A 12,209-nucleotide genomic window follows, 5' to 3' on the forward strand; every position below is an offset into this window, starting at 1 on the left:
TTTGCAAATTGTCCAAATGGTGCACAATCTCATATCAAATTAAAAGATTTTGTTATCAACAATGTGTGGGATGTGAAAAATTTGCAGAGGATTCTGGGGTTTAGTAAAGCGGATGAAGTGATGGAAAAGGTGGGAAATCTTAGAAATTCTTCGGACATTTTGTTATGGCTCCCGGGAAAGGATGGCTGCTTTAATACAAAATTCGCATGGGATGTTATCAGAGTTAGAACTCCAAAATTTGATTGGGCTAAGTGGGTTTGGAACAAATGGTTACTGAAGAAAATTTCTATTTGTATATGGAAGGCTGCTTTTGAGTGCCTAAGTGTTGATGAAAAGGTGAGAAAGGTGGGGGTTTCTCTGGTTTCGGCGTGTAATTGTTGTGAGATGAGGCAATCAGAAGATTTGGAGCTTGTGTTAAATAAGGAAGACCTTGCTTCTGACGTTTGGAGGAAGGTTTCGGTGGAGGTAGGTGTTCCTTTCCTTAGGCAACAAAGTTGGAAAGAAAGAGTCCAAATGTGGTTTAATAGGGCTTCTAGGTTCTCTCAACTGGGTTCATTGATGGGTTTGATTCCTTGTTTAGTAGTTTGGAGGTTGTGGAGAAGGAGATGTGTGGCTAGAATGGGAGGAAAATTAGAGAGTAGTACTGATGTGTGGCTCTCCATTAAGTATTGGGTAGGGGTTTTGAGTAGGAACATGACAGAAATGGTTCAGTTAAAGGATGCTGATTTTCGGGTTTTACAGAATCTGGAAGTACAAATTGTGAATAAAATAATTAAAACTATGCAAAGTGTAAGATGGCTAAAACTGAGGCAAGGGAGGTTGAAACTAAATTTGGATGGAAGCAGCTTGGGGAACCCAGGTTCTTTTGTATTTGGTTTTTCAAAATATTTTGGTTCTTGTTCAAATAATGAAGCTGAATTGAGAGCTGTGTTGGAGTGAATAAAGATTTGCAAACAGTTGGGTCATACCTGTATCGATATTGAATGTGATTCGAATAGTGTAGTTAATTAGATTAGAGTTAGGAAGTGCTCATTGTGGTATTTGTGGGATTTTTGGGAGCAGCTTATTGGTTTATTGGAGGGAGTGGATTTTTTGATAAATCATTCGTATAGAGAAGGGAACAAAGTAGCAGATGCCTTGGCTCGACAAGGTGCTATGGGGAGGAATAGTTTGTTTACAAATAGTAGTCAACTCCCTAGAGTTAGCAATGGTTTGTATAAATTGGAGAAGATGGGTATGGCTTATATGAGGTATGTTTAGCTGATTTCCTTTTGGTTTTTGCTTATGTTTTTTACTACTTATCTTTTGTTTTGTTTTGTTGTGTGAGGTTTGTTTTGTAGGTCCTGATTTGTTTCGTTTTGTTTGGACTTGTAACCCGGTTTTGGCTGGATGTTGGTGTTGTTCTTTGGGAGATTTTTAACGTTTGTCTTTTGTTATCTCTCATTGATTGTCTTGCAGCCACAGTATTCCTCCGCCAAAAGTGAGGGGTTATCAATAAATAAATGGAGGTACCGCCCTTCTTTAGAAAAAAAAAAAAATCATCTCCTTTCCAGCTTCAGTTGCTGCAACATACTCGGCTTCTATAGTAGACAAAGTAACAATCCTTTGTAAATTTGAAGCCCAAGATATAGCTGTGCCACCCAGAGTAAATACAAACCCAGTAGTACTCTTTCTACAGTCATTATCACTAGCAAAATCAACGTCTACATAATCTTGCAGTTTCAAACTTGCACCTATGAAGTAAAGACATGTATCTGATGAACCCCTCATATATCTTAGAATCCACTTGACTACCTCCCAATGCTACTTTCTTGGCCTACTCATGAATATGCTCACAACACCCATTGCATGTGCAATGTTTGGCCTTGTACACACCATAGCATACATCAAGCTGCCAATAGCTGAGGCCTAGGGCACCTTGCTCATATGGTCCCTTTCTTCTTCTGTCTTCGGTGACTGTTCCTTGCTTATTTTGAAATGACTACCCAGGGTTATGCTCACTGGTTTAGCTTCATTCATATTGAACCTGCTGAGAATTTTCTTCACATACTGTGAAAGCTTCAATGTACCATTAGCCTTGTCTCTAATGATTCTCATTCCAAGGATTTGCTTTGCAGCTCCCAAATCCTTCATTGCAAACTGTTTTAACAATTACTTTTTCAGATTATTAATATCCTTAATGCTAGACCCTGCAATGAGCATATCATCTACATATAACAGTAAAATGATGTAAAAAATTGTCAAAGAACTTAACATAATAACAGTGATCAGTTTCACATCTCTTGAACCCAATTTTATGCATAAAACTATCAAATTTATTATACCACTGTCTTGGAACTTGTTTTAGACCATACAAGCTCTTTCTCAGTTTGCAGACTAAATTCTCTTGTCCCTAGACAATGGACCCTTCTGGCTGAATCATGTAGATGTCTTCCTCTAAGTCACCATGAGGGAATGCCGTTTTCATATCTAACTGCTCAAGATGTAGATTTTCTGCAGCCACCATTCCTAGTATCAATCTAATTGTCGACATCTTCACAATTGGAGAAAATATTTCTGTGAAGTCAATGCCCTCTTTTTGCTGGAACCCTTTGACAACTAATCTGGCTTTGTAACGCTTGCTACCATCATGTTCATTCTTTATTCTGTATACCCACTTATTGTGTAAAGTCTTCTCCCCTACTGGGAATTCAGTCAGTTCCCATGTCTAATTCCTAACAACTGTCTTGGAGCTTGTTTTAGACTATACAAGTTCTTTCTCAATTTGTAGACTAAATTCTCTTGTCCCTGGACAATGAACCCTTTTGACTAAATCATGTAACTTCCTCCAAGTCACCATGAAGAAATTCTGTTTTCACATCTAACTGCTCAAGATGTAGATTTTTTGCAGCCACCATTCCTAGTACTAGTCTAATTGTCGACATCTTCACAACTGGAGTGTAATAACCCAAAAAAAAAAAATGAATAATAATAATAATAGTTAGTATTAAAAAAGAAAGTGTTTCTCTATTAAGATCCTTGATTCCATGCTTGATGCCTAAGAAAGACCTTGTCTAAGCGAGTGCTCAGAGACCATTGCGGCTCAGTCGCTCCCTGGAGGTCGGCCTGGTCAAAATGGAATTTCATAGGATAAACAAGGTAGACACTGTTTATATACGTAAATAAGTACATAAAATAATGTTTTGACTGACATAATTTGTAGAAATATATGATAAAATAATAATAATATAAGTATCATATGCGGGGCCCACAAGACTGTGTGGGGCCCACATGAGTCCCGAAGCCGTATGGAGGTTTACACGAATCTCAAAGTTATGTAGGATGCATAAAATCGTATAAGAGTTATTCGAGTTACGTAGGATTCATTCAGGTCTCGAAGTTGTGTGGGGCCCACAAGACCATGTGGGGCCCACATGAGTTTTCAAAATTTAAATTTAATTCTTGTTCAAAAATAAATAATAAAATAAATAAATACTTAAAATAGTTTATAAGTAATAACAATGATAATAATAATGACAATAATGATTAAGAAAAATAATAAAATAATAAAATAATTAATTAACTAATTGATTAATTAATTAGGTAAGTAGTTAATTAAAAATTTATTTAATGGGAATGGTGGCAAGCACTCCCACATGGCCTCCATCCCCATCCCATACTCAACCCATACCTTGCCCATCCCTTGCCCATTCTTTAATTTTAAAAAAATTATAATTTCACCCATCTGCTCACACTTTTATAAATTCTATTTCTTCCCCAAAATTTTCCTATAAATAGGGAGCTCTCAACCTTCATTTTTCACAACAATTTTCTAAGGAAGAGAAGGATTAGTGAGTGAAAGAATTTGTGGTGGAGAGAGAATTTTGAGTAAGTTCTCACTCACCCACTCTTTCCGATCTCATATCTTAAAGATAGTTATTGTGTTCGTAGCACACGGTAAAAGAAGAAGGTAAGTAAATTTTGATTATGTTAGTTTCTTTTTATTTTAAATTCATACCCGAGTTTATTTTGTACGTAAATTTTAATTATGTTACTTAGTTCCACAAAATTTCTATGAGTTTATTTTTACGCATATTTAATTATACCAGTTCTATCTTTAATATACTTGCATCTATATTTGGGTTAAGAAATGTTCTAATCCCCTCGGGTAAATTTTCAGCATTTATTTCTATTCAAAAATAAAATTATATATATTTTTAACACAAAAATTGTGTGGCATGAGTTTATTTTTACGTTACATTTTTATGAAAATATGAGTAAAGATGAGATTTTCACGATATTATTTTAAATTGCATAAATTATAATAAGATGATTTTAAAACCCCTTATGGCAACGAAAGTTCAAAGTTACAGATGCTCGGTACCGCAGCTTAAAGTTTATACGGATCAGAGTGCACCCACACTGTTTACAGAGTGGTTATTTATGTTAGTGGATTTCTCCTGAGTGCACACCTGGTTCCGGACCAGGACTTAATAAGGAAAATCTCACTTAAAGTTTACGTACGTTGATTTAGTTTGGTCGGCCAGCCAACTAAGTCCAGTCTTCGGACCGCACAACCCAGTCATGGGGGTAAACATGACTTACGGCAAACAGGCCTAAGGGTGGGTTTTTACAATATATGTTTATATATATTTAATTACGTGTACAAAGTTACTGATGATTTGAAGGAAAAGTGTAAGTTTACGTGAAAAGGATCATTTTGGTGCTTATATGACGATCTAAGGAAAACGTATAAGGAAAAGTATATGTATGTTTATCATTAAATATTTTTACAGTTTTAAAATTAAAAGTTTAATTTAGCAGTTATAGTATATGATTTAAAAATTTACTGTTGAAATTGATGACAAAAGTTTTATGCAGAAATTTTTAAATTTATGTTTATTCTAAAAGCAGTCTTGAAGTTATAGTATTCATTATTGTTTTACGAAATTCTTTAAAAACTCATTTTTGCCACACACTAATAATAATCTTATTTACTTACTGAGCGTCGTCTCACCCCAATCATATTTTATTTCAGATAACTCTGAAGGACATGTCGGGAATCAGGCTTAGCAAGCATGCGGGTGGGGATTAGAAAAATAAAGATTGATTAGAAATATTAGTATGGTTTCAGATATTTATGTTTGTGTAATTTTCCTTCTTTTGAAATAAATGATTGTAATATGGATAATTAGCGCTCTGGTTTAATAAAAGTTGAGTTTATTTTTACTTCCGCTGTAAATCAATAGTAAAAAGTTAATATCCCAGGCCCCCCCGGGGTCGGGGTGTTACAATGAATAGTTGAGAGATGCAAAATAATAACAAATAAAATAATGTATTATGGCATTAGCAGTATTATGTTAGTAGAACATGTTACGTTTGGGCAAGACAAACTCTTCGCCCGAGAGCTAGTTGAGAAAGGTGAGTGCCCTGGTTGTATCAGGTGTAGCAGTAGGCTGCATAATGTACTATGGCAGAAGGAAACTACTTGTATGAGTGGGTAGATTTTCCTATTTTTGGGAGCATTCCCTGGTAAACTTTTGTATGAACTGTATGAGTACAAGATCAATTTATCACTCGAGGGCTTACTGAGTAAGGTGAGTGCCTTAGTATGCTTTAACTATGACCTTTGGGTTGCCTAGGTATCAGATCAGATGGATGCTACTTGTATGGGCGGATAATCACCCCTATCATTGGATAATTTCATGGGTTAAATCTTTTGTATGTGTTTGATTAGGATCACAGAATGATTTCAAAAATTGTGTTAACAATTTTCAAATGTTAAATATTATGTTATTATATACCTCATGTTAGTCACACGCTGTGTTTAATATATTGTTTCTTCCCTTACTGAAATGTGTCTCACCCAGATATAAATTTATTTTTTTCAAGATTTCCTCGAGATTGAGTTTTGAGAGCTCAAGGTTTTTATAGCATTATTGAGAAATAGAAAAATAAAATGGTATATTTCTATGTTAATTTTGGGATGTAAATATTTATGTTTTAAGGCTGTTGAGTAAGGAATGATTTTGAAAATACTGAAATGTTTTTGGAGTTATGTAGATTTATGGAAATGCAGGTGATGAATGAATAGTAAGGATGTAATATAGGGGTAGTAAACTCTGGTATTATTGATTATGATTATTATGTTATATGGAGATTATGTTTATGTTTTCCGCTGTGAATATCATGGATTGTGGATTATCAGGATTTTATTAGGTATAGCGCACCGAACCCGGGTTTAAGGGTTCGAGACATTACACTGTCCTTCACCGATTTCTTTTTTTCTTTTTTCTTTTTCCTTTTCCTTTATTTATTTCTCTTTTTATTTTATTTACTGGATTTGGGTTACTACATGAAGTGAGCTCGAAAGTAAGCGCATTTACTCAGATCGAGCCGGTTGAGCTAGATCACTCGGGATACGATTCGAATTACAACTCTCAAATAAAAGAAATTTATTTCAAACACTCGAGAGTGTTAAGGGGCAACTGATACACCCAAAATTGATAGGAACACTCATAAGATTAGAAAGTTATAAGTCCAATATTTGATGTCTCACGTAACAACTTTTAAGTTACCTACAGCACCCCTAAACTTAATGGTACGATTACAAGAGAGTTACTATTGATGTCTCACATAACTCCCACTAAACAACCAATAATCCCTGGTGACTGCAATTAATGGCCTACATAACCATCCATGAATTACTTGCAACTCATGAGTTGCTTGTAACCCCTTAGACATAAAGGTACCTTATGAATGTCACACTGAAGGAGGGTTTGCCTCTACTATTATAAAAAAGGATCATAAGAGGAGGTAAGCATCTTACTCATATTCACTCATTCTACTGTTGCAATTCAAAATCTCTCATTAGTCCCTTAGACATCGAAGTGATTCTCGGGGTATACCCCGGATCCTCCAAGCCATTTTTATTTCTTTCTTTTCAGGTGGTCATGATCAAGGAACGATTCGTGAAGATCGTTCAACTTTCAAGCAGCAACATTTATAAACAATCATCTCATACTTCTTATACTAGATTATTCACAAAGGGGAGACAAAACCAGATGAATGCTTAAATCTACCTCGAGAGACAAAGTTGAAATCATAAATGCATATTTTGTTCAACTAGAGGACGACAAAAAAAAGAAAAAAGAAAAAAAAAGCTCTTTGCACGCATAAATTCAAAATTTGAAATTATATAAATTTAAATAAAATAAAATATAAAAATTAAATTTAATACTTAAAATTCATACTTTAAAATACACGCTTTATACTTTTCGTATTAATAGAATCGCATGTCACAATGAAAATGACTTGACTAAACATTAATAAATTAACATTGTTGCCATTGTTGCCCTAAGTGCAAGAAAACTTTTTTCCGAGGCATGAAAAAATACTTGTTGTATTGTAAGACCAATCCACCTTAGTGCTTTTTGAAACCGATAAACATGGGGAATGCCACATTCTGGAATTGAAAATATAGAAGGAACATTAAAAAAATTAAAATTACAGTTATAAAGTCATTTTTAAATTGTTTTTTTTCTATAAAAACAATGTTAATTCAAAGTCAATTTCAACGATCAAAATTATGATTGCCCATGAAATACTGTACGTCCACGAGACAAATGCGTTTTCAAAGTCTTTGATTTACTTTGAAAACATAGTTAGTAAAAAGATTTTTAATTTTGTGTGACGGGCTCTTAATTATGTGAGATTCATATATGTATTGCATATATTTATATTTTTTTAAGTGAAATATTTAATCCAAACGCACCCTTATGATCCATTTGGATTAAGAATTTTACTTAGAAAAATAAAAGGAAAGGACAATAAAGTGGAAGTTCATTTTCTATTGTATTTTTCTTTTATATTAAATTTTATTGAAAATAAAAGTTTATTTTTATATGATTTAAAATTGAAAAAACTAAATATTTATAATGTGTAAAATCAAAATTTTGATCGTAAATTTGATATATTTTTTATTTTTTTTCTTACTTTTTTCGATAACCAAACATGAAAACGTAGATTTCTTGATATTTTCTTTTTTTTTTTCCTAATATTTTCATAATTCCAAATGAGACCTTAAAGAAAGCTAAAAATACAAGAATTCTCTGACTAAGAGTTTTCTTCCTTCAACCATTATTAACTTAAGCATAGAGAATTTTTTTGGATCAACAAAAACAAAGTAATGATTTTTTGTCTTAAGATCTTGGACCTTTTGAAATTCCTGTCAAAGTTATAAATATCCCCACAAAAAAAGTGTCCAATTAAGAAAGGATTTAACTCTTTGTTAAAATAGAAAAAAATTAAACTACATTTATTAATTTTTTATTTATGACTTATTAATGATAAGTCGGTTTTCAACGTACATGCATGTACATAAACTTTTAGTTAGAAGAAATTAACTAGCACGCCAAAGTGAACTTCAAGATGATCCATCAATATAGGGAAGACAATAATGCGTCTGATTTTCTTACTAGAGAATGAGAAATGGGAAGTAATGTCATTTACGAAGAATAACATCTTTTACCACGTTCTCTGAAAGGTATCCTTTGGATAGATAGGTTGTGTCTCACTACCCTTCGTCATTAGTTCATCATCTCGATTTTTGTTTAGTTGGTTTAGATTTTTTATTTTATTTTATTTTATTATGTTTGTCTTTTGTTAGGTCAGTTTAGATTTGTTTCTCATTTAGTTTTGTTTGGATTTGTAGTCTTATTTTGGTTGGTTGTTGGTGTTGTTTTTGAAAGACTTTTAATGTCTATTTTATCTATAATCTCCCATTACTTGTTTGTAATCACGGTATTCCTCTACCAAGAGTGAGGTTATATGAATAAATAATTGGAGGTGCCGCCCTTCTTTAGTTGAAATAAAAAATAAAAAAAAAAATCATGTGTAGTGGTTCCAAAATAAAAATAATAAAAATTTTAATTAATTAATTAATTAATTAAATATATATATATGTTTTTGTGTGTGTGTGTATGTGTTAAAGAGAAGCTTCAGGATCAAATTGATCTTGAGATCCAGACCCCCCCAAAATTCTTATGCTCTGTCTCTCTCTCCTCCATCCAACTCTCTCTCTCTCTCTCTCTCTCTCTCCTCAAATTTTTAGCGAAACATGCGTCGATTGAAGAACGGAAAATATCTTTGGATTTCAATTTCAGCCACCAACGTTTTAATCAGGGAGATTTCGTGGTTTGGGTATCGTAAGCACCATTCTTAGGATAAGGTAAGGGAAATAGATTATATCGGACATATTTTAAAATATGCCCGATTAAATTTGAATATACGAATTTAATTATATTTATGTGATTTACATATATGCTTGGGGTTTGAGGATATTTTGGAATTAGATTAAACTGCAGAGATTTGATTATATTTGTGTTTTTAAATATGTTAGAAATTAAATTTAAATATGGGAAGTGGATCATACTGGTGTTTTTTTTTTTAGAATTTATCGAGTATATATTTATAAGAATTTTTTTAAATAATTTATGAAATTTTAATTATTATATAAATTATATGACATGAGTTTAATTTATTTAAAACATAAATAAGCATGTTGAGATTTTTATGATTTCTATATTATGAAATATTAACTCAAATTGTGTGGCATGAGTATATACTCATTTTAGAAAATATTGTAAAAATTATGGCATTATGATATGAGTATAGACAATGACTATGTGTTGATCACAGATAGCTGTGTGCCGATCATAAATGGTTGTGCGCCGAGTTATGAAATAGTGGTAATATAAAGAGTTATGAAATGACAAATGTTATACAGAATTGTAATTATATCAAATTATATACAAATTTATGAAAATGTGATAATGTTACTGTTTGACTATATGGATTGTATTATATGGTAGTAGAACTTTGATGGACTGATTCAAATTGAGAGCAGAATACCGTTGTTGGCATGATGTGCTAGTGCAACCACATTGTACTACGAAGTGTTGGTAATGGAAGTCTATTTGGCCTATGAAGAGATGTTGACCACCCCTGGGTCCGGATCAAGCTGCAATAGGCAAATCGTATTACAGACGCATTAAATTTGACTTAGTCTGGTGATAGGTCAACCATAGCTAAGTCCGGCTTTCGGGCCGCACAACCTGATCATATGAGATTATTGCATGACGAGATGTATGAATGTCCCAGAAAAAGTTTTATATATGTATATATATAACAGATGACATCTAAATATAGAGTAATTTATTACGATAAGTATGCTATGATGAAAAGTATGTATTTTCCAAGTATGTATATGTAGATACGAGTACAACTTTAAATGTTTTATCAGTTAAAGTTAATTATTTAATGGATGTGTTTTTAGAATACTAGAACTCATGTTGCCACACACTGATAATAATCTATTCCGTCTTACTGAGATGTGTCTCACTCGTATAATTCCTAACATTTGAGGAAATCCTAAAAATCAAGCTTAGAGCGCTTTAGGGCAGGGCTGATTAGAGTTTGTTCAGGGTAAGTTTTCTTTTTGGGAGACATGGTTCTATAAATGGGTACACTTAGTGTCTTGAGGGATGTAATTATGGACTTTGTAAGAAAATATGTATGTATTTTAGGGAACAGTAGAACTCTGATATTGTATTTGGAGTTCGTATATTTGTATTATGCTGTGTTGTGTGTGAGAAGAATTATGGACAGGTGTACCTGCGGCTCACTTCGGGTGTCAAGTTGTTATATTTTGATATCGGAGCTATTATGAGAATATATATTTATGTATGTAAGGAACAGTTAGATACTCTGGTACGTCTATTAGAATCCATATGAATGTTTATGTTTTCCATGATATATAAGAGTACAGATCATTATGAAATACTTGTATGTCCCTGTTTAAGGTGGGTAAATATGTATGTTATCAGGATTTTTACAGATTATGTATGTATAGTAGCACTCTGGGGCCGTATAAAGGGCCGAAGTGTTACATAAGCAGTTAACACATTTTTCACCCTTACCTCAACTTTGGAGTAGAGCCCAAGAACCCCAAACCACGATTTCGCTCTGATTAATTTGCTAAGGGTTACTCCTAGGACCCCATGGTGGCGTCTAATAGTCGAATCGGTCTAAAATTGGAGAGAAATCGATGAGAGAAGGGAGAGGGTTTCCGTAGGTTCAGAGAGAGAGAGAGAGAGAGAGATATTATTTTTGTTTTTAAACCAAAACAAGTTGTAGGATTTCCTTTATTCAGCACTGCCAGCTGAAACTGTTGACGGTTTCCTAAACCGTTGATGATTTGAGATTTTAACCCTTCTATTTTTCACTTTTTTACCGTTACTAGGCCGCGGTTACACAAAACCGTCGACGATTTTCTGGCCTCCCACCAAACCGTCGACGGTTTGGTCTACACCAAACCATCTTCCATCTTTTCTTAGTTTTTCTTATTTTTAAAATTTTTCCAGGTCTCTACACCGATCATGTGGGGTTATTACATGACGAGATGTATGAATGTACCAGGGAAAGTTTTATGTATGTATATATATAACAGATGACATCTCAATATAGAGTAATTTATATATATATATATATATATATGTGTGTGTGTGTGTGTGTGTGTGTGTGTGTGTGTGTGTAGATACGAGTACAACTTTAAATGTTTTATCGGTTAAAGTTAATTATTTAATGGATGTGTTTCTAGAATACTAGAATTCATATTGTCACACACTAATAATAATTTATTCCATCTTACTGAAACGTGTCTCACTTTTATAATTCCTAACATTTGAGGAAATCCCAGAAATCAAGCTTAGAGCACTCCAGGGCAGGGCTAGGCTAATTAGAGTTTGTTCAGGGTAAGTTTTCTTTTTGGGAGACACGGTTCTGTAAATGGGTACACTTAGTATCTTGAAGGATGTAAGTATGGACTTGTAGGAAAATATGTATGTATTTCAGGAAACAGTAGAACTTTGGTATTGTATTTGGAGTTTGTATATTTGTATTCCATTGTGTTTTGTGTGGGAAGAATTATGGACAGGTGTACTTGTGGCTCACTTTGGGTGTCAGGTTGTTATATTTTGACATCGAAGCTATTATGGGAACATATGTGTTATATTTATAATGTTATTATATTTAGGGTCATTACACCATGCATGACTTGGTCTTAGTTTTGTGAAATCAAATTATTTTTACTAGATCACATGCTCAACCAGAGTTTTGGTTAATTATACTCTTTAGTTTCAATTTCCATGCACATAAGCTATGAAAGTTTA

The sequence above is a fragment of the Malania oleifera genome, chromosome 6 (assembly GCF_029873635.1).
Source record: "Malania oleifera isolate guangnan ecotype guangnan chromosome 6, ASM2987363v1, whole genome shotgun sequence".
NCBI lineage: Eukaryota > Viridiplantae > Streptophyta > Magnoliopsida > Santalales > Ximeniaceae > Malania > Malania oleifera.